Consider the following 16,138-nt stretch of genomic DNA (forward strand, 5'->3'; position numbering starts at 1 on the left):
AAAGATTTGGATAAAATGTTCAGGGAAGTTCAGAAATAACACAAAGACCAAGTGATTAGATTTCAGCAGCGATGCAGCTTATAGTCTGGATACACTGATTTGTTAAAGGTTTCTGCATCATTGCAAGACAGCAGCATGCCACCACTGTAACTATGACAACAAGTGAACACTAAGTCGGCTGCCTACAGACGATCACATGATTGCGATCCAACTACAAATCCACCTTTGCAGACTTAGCAGGACTTATCCGTCGGAAATAACACAAGGAACAATTGATTATATTGTGGCGGTGTTTCCGAGCCCTATCGATTCCCGCCACCCGCTACATATAGAAAACCCAGGTTTTGCCATGTTTTTTTACTCCTAGAACTGTGCCAGATGCTCTGGCTACTGTCTATTCATTTTGAAATGAGGACCATTTCTGAGGAATGTGAGCATTGTCCCTGATAATGGCTGGTGATCAACACTTGAAATCCCAGGTTCAAGTGGTAATGCGCACACTAGTGCCTCATTGTTATAACAAAAGCGTCTGTAAACCAGGGATTAGTGCTAAGTGGCTCTTCTCTGGGTTCAATAGTGATATGTATCAACTAATCCACTCTTGGGTTTGCTAGCCATGCGATTTGGTATCCGTGCATAATGTACACATTTATAACACACGCCTGTGCTCAGCACAAGGTCACTTTGTTTTTTGGTACATCTACATTAAATGACCACATTTTATAGTGCCATTGTTTCTGCCATGAATTTTTTCAAAATTTCAGGATAACAACTGAGCAGCCTTGGCGGAGTACTGCGCTCTCTGAGTGCTTTTCTTGCTTTTGATGGACAATTAGACTTGCTTGAAAGCCCTCCTTTTATTTAATTTTTATCCTTGTGAACATATCCATAGAATGTATTTTATATGCTGGAACACATCATGTGTAAAATAAGCCATCAACACCATGGAGGAGTATTATGAAGTAGCAATGTAGCGATTAATATCTTAAAAGCACAGATTCAGTTTTCCATTAATAAAGAACTAATCCTGTCACCTCGTACAGTGGGCCTTAATGTATCATTATTCTTGTACAAATCTGGTTTCCAGTTCATCCAAGTGTGGCTGAATTGCTCCAATGTTACATCTTGCCATTGCATAGCAAAAAGTAGCTTTCCAGTGTTCCACCTGAGTTGTATGTTAGCTGCTGTGCTAAAGCTGCAGCAAGCAAGATTCAGCGTTGTAGCATTACATCTAAGCCATTTTTATACAGGAAGCGATTATTTTTATTGAAAAAAATATGAATATGTAAGTGTGATGCTCAGAGATGAGATTATAGGGGTTTAAATGACCAGAGAAGCGATGAATTCTGGTAGGTTTGTGTCTCTTTGTGGATGTTTTGTGTCAAGTTTTTTGCCTTTTCAGGTCTGATTTTAAATTTTAATCACCTTTCGCATCTTATTTTGGTCATTTTGTGTCTCAGCTGAAGACACTCCGAATATTCAACAAGTCCTCAAATTCATATGACCACATGGGTCGTATGTAACGTGCACCGGAATACGACCCATGAGAGCGTATTTATGTTAGCGCCCCTACGGGGAAAAGGAATGCATTACGGGATTTAATTTGAGAAACGGCTTTTCCCTCGCGAAACGGCTTTTTCCTCACTTTCCCAGCACGAGTTTAGGGTTATGGTTATGGTTAGGGTTAGGGATAGGGATAGGAATAGTGTTAGATAAATGTTTGTTCATGGTGACATTTTACCTGCGACACCGGAGTGTCGATATTTACTGAACCGCCAGAGGTCGCATAGACAAAACGTAACACTCGGTTGTAATACGGGCATGTACAGACAACCTATGTGGTCATTTTTGGTTTGAGGACAGGCTGGAATATTGGTCAGATGACTGTTGGCCACAGCTGAGTCTGGTTTCTCAGTTACGGTGAGGAACACCAAATTTTTACTTTTTCATAAAATCTATTACAACACACTGTGAGATAGTGATTCTTTTGTTAAATTACACAAATTTCAGTTCAGATTTTAGTATTTGCAACAATTCTCACACTTGCAGTTTCTGGCTGTGACAAATGGTGCAATTTTTGGAAATTGTTTATAGAAAACAAGTCTTTCAAACCTGCTGGTAGATTTTGAGGTCCCAAATGTGATATATATTAATTCTGATAACATTGTACTCTCCAAACCAATTACTAGTCTCCCTGAATCTCTTAGGGTGAGAGAGTCACACTATCATACAGATTGTGAGTAGGCTGCTTGTTTGACAGACTTTGTGGACGTCAAAGATGAACCATGTGGCTGTCCTGTGAAATATGATGGGTGTTTAAAGGAGACAGCAGGTGTAAAAAGCTGATCGTTTTCCCTGCAGGTTTGGCTAATGTCAAAGGTTGTTCATAAGCTGTCAGATACCCTGACTGCTCTTCTTTCGTGCCCTGTCTAAGGCATTTACTTTCTTAAGTACACCATATCATCATCATAATAAATCAACCATAACTTAAAAACCCAGGTTGTAATAAACCAACATTCTCATTTAAATCTCTGAAAAGTGATACAAAATCTCATTTATGCAATTATTGATAAGATAATAATACTTATTATACCGTAGTTTTGGTCGCAAATTGGGCTCTTGAGTTCGAATTAAAGTCTGAAGTCATCTTTATGTTACACTAGCTTTCCAAAGTTTGGGGTCAACAGGTAATGAATCATACTTTTATTTATGTGCTAACATGATTGTACAAAGGTTTTCTAATCATCAACTAGCCTTTCAACACCATTAGCTAACACAATGCAGCATTAGAACACGACTACCCTTTTTCCAGCAACCAACACAGGAGTGATGGTTGCTGGAAATGTTCCTCTGTACCCCTATGTAGATATTCCATTAAAAATCAGCTGTTTCCAGCTAGAATAATCTTTTACCACATGAACAATGTCTAGACTGTATTTCTGATTAATTTACTGTTATCTTCATTGAAAAAAAATGCTTTTATTTAAAAAAAATAAGGACATTTTTAAGTGACCCCAAACTTTTGAACAGTAGTGTATGTAAACACTTTCATATTGCTTTTAAATCTAACATTCATGAATAAGAACAGGAGATAACTGTTTTAAACCATCCTCTGGTCAAAACATGGCCCTTTGCATCATGGGTAGGTCAACTGTTTCCACTGGGGAAATATTGCACAGCTGGGACTGACCTCTTCACATGACTTCCTCCCTCAAACAGCACCGGAGGCCCAGCTCTGTCCCTTTAAGTCATGTCACCCATGATGAGACTGAATCTGCAGCTCCATCTTTCCCAGTCAGGGGTGAGCCTAGACCACCAGAGGGGTACTGGAGGTTTGGCCTCTTGCCTTTGGACCCGCACATCTGTGCAAACATCGTGCCTGAGCACCTCAAAGGGGCCCAACCGTGGACCTAGACATGGATATGTCGGCCACTGTGTACTGAGAGCCTCATGTTGGGAGCGAGTGTGGAGAGCTCCATCAGAAAATCCCCCACTGGTCCCGACCACACGCTGCTTAAAGGACAACATCCCACCATGTAAACAAACAGCCGAATGTCTGCAGGTTCTGAGTCGACAGAGAGGCAGGAGCATTTCTGTGTCTGTTCCATTTTGAACTGGACCATAGAGGCAATATCATACTAGTGTTGCTCATGTTCAGAGGGTTGATGACTTTCAAATACTTCCTTGCATTTAAAACCCTTCTTCTCTTCACTCAGGCTTCTGCCAAAGAACATATTCCAGTTAATAACTTTTACCTTAAAGCTGTAGGCAAAAAAAAGGGCAATTGCAAAGACTCAAAGGCAAAACGAAGAGTCTTAAAATGGGATTTTAAATTTACAAAAGAAGCAGAGGACATGATAAATTGTATTTTTATGGTCTCCTCCACAGTGAGGAGCAGCAATGGAAAATGTTCAGTCACCTTTGGGATCCTGGCCTGGAACTTAGCTGTTCAAGCTATTTGTCCATCATAAAAATTAAAAAAAAAATCTATGACTATAAAGTCTCAACCGAAGATAGCCAAAAGTGCTTTCAGTGTCAGGACTAATGTGCACAAGTGTTCTCTGTGCAAACCTTTAAAGTCCTAGACTTACCTTCATTACTGTTTAACACATACTGTGTTGTATAATCAGGGTTTTCCCTTCACTGATGCTCACACTGAACTAACATGGAAATTCATTCTGGGCAGAGCGGGTGGTGACTGCTTCCAGGGGTGCAGCATTTTCCCACTGGTTCCACTCCAAAAGGATTTTGCTTAAACAACAATTCTGTCTGATGTGGTAATGATGAAGAGAAAACACTTCCAAGGTAGCTGCAGTGTTCTGTTACATAAAGCTCTGAAAGAAAATAAAACTACTGGGTTTCTATATCCATGTTACATGCGGTCCAAACACTTACAGCTTGTTTTGTCACAGTTAGAGAAGATGTTAAGGTATGTCACGGTAACAACTGTAAAGTACAGTGGCTTCAGTAGAGTGAACTCACACTGTGCATTATCCAGATGAAGCGAATCTAAGTAAAGCGTTCGGCAAGCAAACGCGCAATTTTTTCAAAGTCACCATGGAAAATTCAAGGGTCATGAAAAATTGGTGGCTCAATTTTGACAAAAGTAAATCAAATAAATCCTTACAATTAAAAAGTCACCAAATGCTTCATTTCATTTTTGCACTTACAGCCTACTGAGTTTTGCATTACAACCCACTGCATGATGTACCTCATTAGTCAGTAAGTACGTCTTGTTTCATTTTCATAGTACCGCTGTGACTACTTGCTTTCTGCGCATAAACTACCACAGTATATAAACATGCTGACATATGCATGTCATGAGCTGACTGAAAACACATTGCTAAACTGAAAGGCCTGGTGAGGAACACGGGAGAGTTGAGAAGCTGGACGGCAGCCAGAATGTCCCAATCAGCAGGCTGGACTTGAGCCATATAATCCTCAAGAGGTAAATAAATACCAGAGAAGCCTAGAAAGAGCCGAGGTATGGAGGAGGACACTGGCTTACATATGACTACTGTCAAATGAAAAGCATGCATGTCCAGTTTTGGCCCATTCTTTCAAAGATTGAGCTCATGGACCACAACAAAAATAAATATATATTTCTCAAAAATGCATGGATATTTGTCTCATTGTTTGTTTCTCTTGGACCAGGCTGCCATATCTCAACTACTGGATGGATATTTAGGGTTTCCAGAAGATGAATCCTAAAGACTTTCTATTAATGGTAGAGTGCCTTTTTAACTTTATTTAGATTATTCCAAGTGCTTTACAGTGCGTGTCTTATTCACCCTTTCACACACAAAGAGGAACTTTGGGTTCAGCGTCTTGCCAAAGGATTCATCAACATATACAGGGGCCATGAATTAAACCACCAACCACCAGATTAGTGAAAATCCAATCTATCATCTGAGCCACAGCGACCCCGAAAGGCGGCAACATGATGTTGACATTTGTGGTTTGAGTGAAATGTTTCAACAGCTACCGATTGGATTGCTATGGCATTTTGTCCATTAACATTTTCATCAAGTTCTGACAAAATTAATTACATTCCTAAAGTGACAATTTGGAGAAAAATCTGCAGAAACAATGTATGATTTGAGCAGCTCTCTGACTGTCCTGAGTGATTTATGTTTGCAATGATACACTGAAGGAGTTATGGTCAGTTGCGGATCAGTTCTATCATTATTAATTACTTCACTGTGGTTGTGAAAGTGAAGAAAACCAGAGGCAGAGGATCAGGAGAGAGGGGGGAAAAACAGACGGAGGAAGATGGGGGCCGTGTCAGTGTGGTGTCTGTAAAACAGCTGTATTTAATTTGGACTCTGAGTCAGTCAAAGAAAAAATACATCAGTTATTCCCCTATTCCATGTACCTGCCATTAGACTTGCCTGCATGCCCTGTCTCACTCCGGGCCAGCAGTGGAAATTTCCATGGCAACACAAAGACAGCCTGTACAGACTAGAGCCTTTTTGTGTGAAGAGTCTTTGTGCGCAGTGTTAATACTGTGTTATATACTGTAACTGGCTGGCTACCACAGGAATTCTTTGACTTCACAGCCTTCCATTTTGTGTTATATGAAAGCGGAATATGGTCACGGGCCAAACACCAGTAGTCACACAGACAGGCCATGCTGCTCTACTCCACCTGGATAGTCTGACAGATTATAATGCTGCCAGTGCTGCATTTTTTCTCACGTTTCCCAGATGGAATGCAAATACTTTCCTTTAAAGTGGTTCTACTATTATGTGGTATGTACAAATGTACAGACTGTCAAAACCACCAGTACATGTAATTATGGCTCAAGTTATAGTTTGTAATTCCCATAATCAGACTTGTACTGAAACAATTAGGTTTAAAATTGTTTCAACAAACCAAAACACACATGAGCAGACACACAAAAATGTAGAACTAATCAAAACAAACAACAACACAGTGGACCACTGAGGATGACACACTCACCAGAGTCCAACAAAAGCAGAAATGATGGATGCATATGTTGGTGTCACGTCGTGGAAAAAAGGAACTGTTTGCCAAAAACTGATTGGAGTGATTATTAGAGCTATATGGCCTAATTTCTGGGTCTCCAGCAAGGTTTATCTTTACCAGGCCATCACAACATGTAAACACACATCACTTTATGTCTGAGGGAGCACCAAAGGTGTGTTTTTGTGGCACTTTAAGGAGTAATATATAGTTGTAAACTAGACTGTAATTTACATGATTTACAGAAGGATTTTAGCCTATATGTAAAACAAGAAAGTATATCTTTTGTGATTATCCTAGGGGCTATAATATTTAAAATACAACCCATGAAAATGAAATCAAGTCCTTTCGATGCACTGACAACATCTTAGTCACAATGTAGGGGGCGCGGTGACTTTTTTGCAAATAGAAAATTGCATTTTGTATATCACTTAAATTGGTCCTTTAAAGCTAATTCAAGTGATAGAAACAATTGGCTTAGATATAATGTTACTTCACTGCACGCAAAAATCTTTGTTTCCTCAGTTTAAAGTCCACCAAAAGGATGAAATGAAGTGTGAATTCATTATTTACACTCACCAGTCACCAACAGCTCCAACGCACTTGTTTCTGTCTCACAATAAACAGCATCACTGCTCATCAGTAGGTGCCAGCATTCTGCCAGTAAAATTTCACTGCAACCCATCCAGCAGTCATTAATGCATTTCCCTCAGATGTCAAAACCATAGTAGCGGTTGTCAATAAAAAGTTAGAGGATCACCACAGTTAGATGAATTAGCATTCATCTTCTGGGGATCATGAATGTTATGGAATTATATTTGTTCCACAATCCTGAGCACACAGTGTGAAATGTTGAGCACAGAAGAAAAATTTGAGTGAAAAAATCTGAGCAAACAAAAAATCTACTCTGCGCTTAAAAAATATATTTTTTTATGTTTGCAACACCCGGTTTTGTCATTTGCTGTCACGCAGAGCTCTCCTCTACACGCTCGCTATGTCTTTCGCACTCTCGCTTAATATCTAAACTCTGTACGCAGTCAACTCTGCCTTCACGCTTGCTCGACTTATGCATTTGTGCACATGTATCTTGCCTCGTGCAGATTTGGGTTTCAAGAACTGAGGAATGGTGCATCTCACTCCATTCTTGAGGCAAAGCTGAAGCGTTTTGCTGGTCTAACAAGGTGTGCCGGGGTCGTGGTGTCCCCCTCTGCCTCTTCCAGCTAACAGTCGCCAACTGGAATGTTAACAAGTAAGCACAATCCAACAGGGGAAGTTACCACTGAGACAAATTAGTAAGACATTAGGATGCTTGAATTGCTGAGCTCGCCCAGTATGCCTGGACTGTGTTTTTTTCACTCCCCGCTAACAGGTTTATGACACTTTAAATTGGGCCCCAATCCTGCAGCACATCTGGACCTTGTTATAGTGGAGCCAAATCAAAGGACACATGCAAACATTTGATACATCATCCCTTTATTGCCAAGCATCATAAGTTTGAGTGGCTAAGTTCTAAGTTTGCCCCCAGTTGGCTATTTTGGGTGTTTTTATAAGAAACCTTTTCAGTTGCGCTCACTTCCTTTTCGTGATGAGTCAGGAGATCAGTGGTTTACAGACAGAGATCTATATGTTGCGCTGTTTAGAGAAAAATAACATATGGACGGCTACATGTCTGAACAGGATGAGATGCTCTCATTATACATACACACATGCACACATACACACACATACACATATTGCCTAAAGCTGACAAAGCTGAACAGAGTTCTTTGAAGGTCTTGGCCAACGACCAAACATAAGCACCATACCGGGATATACAATTCCGATGGGCGTCTTTAGAGAGCATCAGCACGCCATTACCCCTCAAGCCTGACTATAACATGAAGGCATTCACATCCCAGCTTCATATTGCATTTCTGAAATATATTGTAAAGAAAATAAGAGGTTCAATCAAAAAGTTGAGAGGCTGTTCCTGTTGTGCACGAACAGAAGGCAATTGTGCGAGCAGTAATTCTCCTGAGTCAGGATTCTATGTGATAGTGCCACAATCCTGACTCGTGACCATGAGGAACTGTGTTGCACATGTTTTGATGATCACTTGCTGGTGCATTTGCAATTTCACCATGGACATGCAGAAGTCGCATTGTGTCAATATCAGTGAGGATTTTGTTCCAGGATTAGAATGAGTCAACCGTCATGTTGAGGATCATCGCTGGTGATGAGAATCACAACTGCAATCCAGAGATCAAACAGGGGTGGAAGAACCTGCAGTTTCCAAGATGTGTTCTAAGTGCATCACATCAGGTGTGCATCGATATTTTATTCAAGACCCAAATGAACTTGTAGTGAACTCAGCGTTGAGCTCCATTGTAAAATCCCGGACCTGAACTGCAACGGAAAATGATGGAAAAAATTTTCAGCTGTACCAACAACTGCAACATGTTGCAGATGGTTTTTGATACGTTAATAGATTTGTGGGGAGTGTTCCAAGTGTGGCAGTAGCAATAGGAGTGGTTTATCACTGCACAAGAGGAATACTTTGAAGTTCATCTAGATCAGATGCAGTTTATCCGTCTTAAATGCACAGACTCTGAACTTCTTGAACACATTTCATAAACGATCTAAAAATTACACCACAGAGATGGCTTTGTCCTGGAATTTAACCCTACTTGAGGGAGCTGTGATAAAGAAACATTCATCTATTCATTATCTATACACCGCTTATTCCTCATTGTGGTCGTGGGGGCGCTGGGGCCTATCCCAGCTGACATAGGGTGAAGGCAAGAGACACCTTGGATAGATCACCAGTCTATCCCAGGGCTACATATAAAGACAAAAAGCACGCTCACATTCACACCTACGGACAATTTAGAATCACCAATTAACTGCAGCATGGTTTTGGACTGGGCTGCACAGTTTCTCAGTGGTTAGCACTTTGGCCTAGCAGCTAGAAGATCCCCTGTTTACATCCCAGCCTGGGCCTGGGCTCTTTCTCCATGGAGTTCGATGTTCTCCCTGTGCATGCATGGGTTTTCTCCGGGTATTCCAACTTCCTCCCACAGTCCAAAAATATGCTGAGGTTAATTGATAATCAGGGATCTCCTACCTACAAGGCGACAGTGCTAACCACCAAGTCACTGTGCAGCTCTTGAAGAAACATCTGAAATCTTAACAGGCTACGGCATCAGCTGATGTCACTGACATAAATGTTCATTTTTAAGATCTTTATATTCAGTCTCTATTCCCACACTGATATTTTTTCTACAGTCCATTAATGCATATGATTTTTGCTATTGATTTTTACATGATGATAAGCTTTTAGGACATTCTTTTGTCTGAATTTTTTGTAGCGCCACCTGCTTCTTATTCTGTTCAGAAACAAAAAGCGTTGTCTGCAAGCCACAAACAGCAGTGTGTGCCCTGAAAAAAAAATTAGGCAGACTGAGAGAAAGAGTGGACCAGAGCTCTGTTTTGAAGGGAAACCTTATGATGCATTTTTTTGCTTGTATAGCAGGCTGCTCTGTTTTATTTTTTGTTCAAAGTGCTAAAAAGCACAAACAAAGCTTAACTGGTAGGAAAAAAACAGTTAGATGGCCTATTAAAACAGAGATTCAGATCCAATGAAGCAATGAGCATGGAGTTGATTAGACCTGGTTTTGTCATCCCATCTGTGCTTGATTAGAGGAAGGCAGACTATGACAAATGGGTCATATATCGTAATCCCAAGAGACAGACTTCTAAGCACGCAAGTGTGCCTCATAAACAGCATTGGGCCACTGTATTGGGGATACTTTGCACGGCATGATCGGGTATCAAAAAGTGTTTGTGTTCTAGTCAGCAGTTTTATTAAGAATCCAGGCTCATCTCTCCTGGTGTGACAGTCCAATGAGATTATGAGGTATGCAGTTGGAGTCAATCACGCCTGCTCTCAGGGCAAAAAATGCCAACTTTTTATTGCCTTATGAAATACAACTTGATGTGGGTCCACCATGAGCTGGCAGGCAGAGCTGATGTGGGCTGGCAAGATTTTTTAATGTAACTGTGAATTAATATTCCCAGGGAAGGCTGTAAAGTGCAACTCAAAGAGCACCTGCATTTACACTACTAATAAAAGATTTTCTTTTATTAATTAGACACAGCAAACATGCATATTAATGCTAACTCACTAACTGCATGTTAATTGCATTTCAGCTTTACTCTTATGCTTGTCTTCTTATTTGTCATGTAAAATAAACACGGTAATTCATGTTTTGAGAGACATTTTATCTGATATAACAAAAGCGGGTCAAAACCAGTCCAGATTCTAAGAGCATGTGGCAGTTTTCTTGTGCACCAAAGGGACCACTAAACATAAAATGAATGTAATATTCTCTTTTCTAATGGGCAGCTAAGAAAGAAAAAGACAGGCATGAAATTCCAGGCGTTCTTATGTCCATGCTACTAATCTAATTTATTAAAATATATAATTTACTGCACTTGGCATTGCAGATTTCTTATGTACCTCAGAGACAGCTTATTTACAACATTTTTATAAAGTATTTCTCTACAACAGACATTTTTAAGTACCACTATTTACATGCATGAATTTAGAAAAACATGGAAGCCATAAACTAAGTTTATTAGCCTGAGTGGAGAACAAGAGACCCCCTGGCTCCTCTTGCTCATGTTCCAGTGTTGGCATGCTGGAACGAGGTCATTTCAAGTAAAACAATACCATGTGAACCTCAGAGGGGGAGACAAGGGGGTCCGTCATTGATCCTCACTTTCACCATGTCAGTTTTACCACATGGGTATCGAATCTCTGTGCTTCGACTAATGACTTGTTAAAATGTACAAGACATATTCTTCAGTTGTGCCCATGCGTGCAGGTGCACAGCAAAGTTTGAAGACTGCAACAGCGTTTAAAGTTTGTTCTAGGGGTAACTGTGAAACTTCATAAAAAAATACTGGATGCCAAATTTGATAATAGTGATTACAAATCAACAAACCAAAAGCAATTATTAACAAGTCATTATCACAGGTAATAGGCAGTAAGGAATAGTACATTGAAAAAAAACCAAAAACTAACAAACAATGGTTTCACAAGAGTACTGATGAAACCAGCACTTGAAATGGACACATTTACTCTGACAGTGAAGTCAAGTTGACCCCTCTCAAAATGTTAATCAAAATAGGCCATGACATAGACATCTGCAAAAATAACTGTATTTTCCATCTCAATTGACTTGATGTAAAAGTGATGTCTAATTGAACCCCAAAGGCTTTTTCTAGCCTATGATTTAAATCCATGTTTTCCGATACCAGTAATCATTCAATAAAAATATGCAGCCAGGAACTGTATTACCAAGCTGGCAAGACATTTGTGAGGAGTCGGCCGGTTTGATCTGCCTCGTATAACTAGATCGCTTTGTCTTGAACAGTCCCTTGTGAGTTCTATGTCAGCAAATCATTCATTATGTGATAATAATGAAGGTTTCGGTTTGTAGAATGGATTTTAATCAGTGGAGGCTTGTGATTTTTACTTATTGTGTTTTCAGAGTCAAAAATCATCTAGCCAGCACTAAAGAACTGGACTGAATTCAATTCATTCTTGAAAAGAGTGAAAATATATTGTTTTAAGCAAGATCCTTTCAACTCATATGCATTTGTACGTTCCAAAAGGGCTACCACAAGGCTCAGTCTTGGGGCCAGTTCTGTTCACCTCTATACAGATATTATCGTCTCTTATGTGTTTCATTGTATGTATATCTTTATGCGGATGACACAATATTGTAGTGCATAGCAGATATTTATATTCTACTCTAAAATGGTTACAAGTTGTCCTCAGTATGTGTGTTGGATTATTGTGACATTTATGGTGACATACTGTACATGTAGGCATCAACGGTGACTGTTCAGCCACTGAACACTTTTTATCACTCTATATTAACAGTTATTACTGGTGGAAATTCTAATACTCATTAGCACGATGCTGTGTGGCTCTTCCTTTTTGGAAGGCATGATATACACTGAGTTTTTCTTTATTTATAAGGCTCTAACTGTTGTAATAAACCTTTACATTAACTCATGAATGCCTTTTAATGTGGGCCCCTACTGAGCATGCTCAAATAACTGGCTGTGTTTACTGAGCTTGGAAAATGTAGCTTTGCCCACTGTGAACCTGCAACCTGAAATAACCTGAAGAACAATCAAAAACGTGACTCACATTTACCTTTTGGGCAATTCAGGTTTTTCAATTCCTATTATCATACCTCCAGCTGTTCTTGTTTTATTCAGTTTTTTTTTAACTTGAATGCTCTAATGAATGCTTTTATTACTCCGCCAAGGAACAAGGCGGAGTTATGTGAGGATTGCCATACATTTGTTCATCTGTCTGTCTGTTTGTCTGTTTGCCACATTACTCAAAAACAGACTAACGGGTTTCAATGAAATTTTCAGAGAAGATCAGAAATGACACAAGGACCAACTGATTAGATTTTGTCATTGATGCAGCTTATAGTCTGGATCAATGGATTCGTTCAAGATTTCTGTATTGCGAGATAACAGCATGACGTCACTGTAACTATGGCCACAAGTAAACACTGTGTCAGCTGCCTGCTGACGATCACATGATTGTGATCCAACTACAAATTGAATGCTGCAGACTCAATGGGACTTATCTGTGGGACATTATACAAGGAACAGTTGATTAAATTGTTAGAGTGTTCCCGAGTCCCATCAATACCCGCTGCCCTCTACATATTTAGGTCACACGATTCGATATCTGTACATAACGTACACATTTATAACACACACCTCTGCTCACCGCAAGGCAATTTTTGAAAGATTTCAGCCCATCTGAAACGATACAACAACTGAGGAGCCTTGGCAGAGTACTGTGCTCTCTGAGTGATTTTCTTGTTATTTTGTTAAGTTTTCCTTTTAATATATTTGGCCCTCCAGAAAAACGCAATTATGCGATCGCATTAATCACCAAAATACCGCTGATTATGCGGGGGTCAATTATTTCCCAAAAGGCCGCATAATCCCCGCAAAACAGTGCATAATTCCCACAAGAATTTCACATTTCCACGAAAAAAAAGAAATATGCGGGTCCCGCTTGATTTCACAATTCCCACATAAAATGAGAAAACTATAACCAATATAAATGGAGTTGTGAGTGAGTTTTTCTGTGACGCCCGGCCTGACGTCATCAGTTCGTGCATTCACACACACACTAGAAGCACGAGCTGTTGCGGAGCGCGGTGCTCAGAGACGAAAAACAAGAATGGCGAATGCTCAAAGATCACATTTACCTACGAATATTTCAGCCAGAGACCGGAGGAGGACGAGAAGTGGGAAGGCATGGACGTTGAGGAAGAGGTGATCGAGGATAATGAATAATTTTGATTTGATTGTACTCTGATTGTTATTTTTTTTGTTTTCTCTATTTTTGTCATTTAATTTTTCAGAAACTGATGAATTGTTTTGAGAGAGAGGGAGAAGGGACAGGAGATCGGATTGGATCATTATTTTTTGTGACCTAATTTTTTCATGCACCAGAGATTGTATTTTGTTTTATTTTGTTATTGCATATATGCACTTGTTTTGTACATTACTGCATATCAATATGGTATTGTTCAATGATTGCACTGAGCAGGGTTCCCCAAAGTGCAATAAGGCTCTTATATTTAGACCAGTAGTACTGGCTCATTGAGAGCTGTTATTTTTAGAGTTCAAAGCTGATGTTCAACAGTTAAGTTTAAATTGTGTTTGAAAACACTGGAGCAGGTAGTTTGCTCTACCTCAAAGTATAACTAAGCAGAAAGAATGTTTTATTTCTGAGAAATTTGTGATTGATGAATGTTTAAGTCATGCTTAAGCTGACAATAAATGAAACATTGGCAGCACTTACTGTGATGTGTCTTGCATGTCTGTTTATCTTTATATTGCTCTTTTTCATTCAGTGGTAGCCTAGTAACAGGATGTAGGAGAAGAATCACCTTTTTTCCCCAGTTCTTACATATTTCACATCTTTTTGTATATTTCACAACTATTTGCATACTTTGCAACTTTCCGCAATTTCCCCGCATAAAATGGCATAAAAACCCCGCATATTTATTCACATAATCAAGGATTTTAGCCCGTGTTTTTTGGAGGGTCTAATATATTATTTACATTATTACCCAAGTTTCACATCTTTCATATCTGTCAATTTTAATTTTACAGTCTCTCATTCCAGGACGAAATAATGCAGTAGAGTCTAAACAAACACATGTGTAACATCAAAAGTGAGCTCAACAGTAATCAGCAGGTACTTGGAATGATTAGCACATTAGTCTCAGACGACTTATAATTGCTAGTAGGTTAGAAAATGGCTGGTTAAAAGATCAGACAAATCAAAAGTCACAAAATATAACAAAAACCTACTCATAATGTACTACACAATCCTGTGACAAAATGATCCATGCTGCAAGGTCAGTTATCGCTTCAGTGCAACCGAATCTGTGCCAGTACAGGCTGCTATGGCAACACAACACCCAACTGAAACTAACGGCAGTGTGAGGGATGCTTCATGGCTAATTTAGTGTTTTAGAGGCTCAACACTGGATGTATTCTGCCAACACATGGAACATAGTTATTTTAAAAGAAACCACAAGAAACAAGCACTGGCCACTTCAGTGAATAAACCACACATGAGATATTAAACTGTTTCCGTCACCGGTTTAAGTCATTTACAGGGTTAGGCAAAGTGCACAAGAGGGTCTAGTAAAGCAAGAACTTCAATGACGTTATTTTTTTTTTAACTGAGACTTCCATGTAGCAAAGTGTTGCGTCTCTGATTTGATTATTTCTCCAGACCCCCCAGTTTTCCTTTCAATAGGCAAAATATGCGATGCCCTGTTTGTAAAAAATGTATTACGTAAGACTGATATCAAACTATTGTTTTACTGTAACCATGTTATACCGGGAAAAGGCCATTTTGTATATTTGTTATGGCTCCCACAGTGAAGCTTCAGAGAGAACTGTCTGTGTCTGAAATCTCTAGCACAGTGAGACCAGTTGCAAAGCCCAGCTAATCTGTACCTCACTACCACAACATGAACACAAATAAACTGAGGCATATTTTATCGCACAGGTTAAGAATATTTCATTACACTTCATGTGAGCCCAAAACCGCTGCTCGGGTGTCATGTTAACTCCACAGAACATCTGTGCAGTTGGGTTTTGGTGTGGTCACGCCAACTGGGTGGCCCGCTGTGGAAGCACTTAGAATACTGAATCAGCAGCAATCATCATGTTCATCAGCCTGAGTGTGGCTGAGTTTGTGCTGTACTCTGTCCCATCACCACACAGCACTTTCAAGCTTCATCGCCCAGTAGAGCCAATAAAACCACACAGTGTGGACCCAGCCAGTCATGCAGCCAAGCTCAGCTTAACTTGTGGGGAAAGACGCTGACCACAGAAGATGGTATCTAACTGCTGCTTCAGGCCACCCTAGTTTTACTGTGGCCCATATCAAGACTAGTACAAGAGATATGTAAAGCGTTATTAATCCACGGTACAGAAAGAGAATGCTTTCACATTTAATGCTAGTGCAATCTGGCAAGGATCAGATTTTTTCAGGCATTGTCAAAAGACAGCTGTTGCTCCTTTGTGACTGTTTAGAAGTTTT

General features: G+C 39.8%; 1 protein-coding gene across 1 annotated transcript in view; it reads right to left on the minus strand.

Annotated features, from left to right (window-relative positions):
• Positions 1 to 16,138, minus strand: part of LOC110952002 (signal transducing adaptor molecule (SH3 domain and ITAM motif) 1) — a 66,774-nt gene that overhangs the window by 30,337 nt on the left and 20,299 nt on the right. The window lies entirely within an intron of this gene.

The sequence above is a fragment of the Acanthochromis polyacanthus genome, chromosome 9 (genome assembly GCF_021347895.1).
Source record: "Acanthochromis polyacanthus isolate Apoly-LR-REF ecotype Palm Island chromosome 9, KAUST_Apoly_ChrSc, whole genome shotgun sequence".
NCBI classification, from domain to species: domain Eukaryota; kingdom Metazoa; phylum Chordata; class Actinopteri; family Pomacentridae; genus Acanthochromis; species Acanthochromis polyacanthus.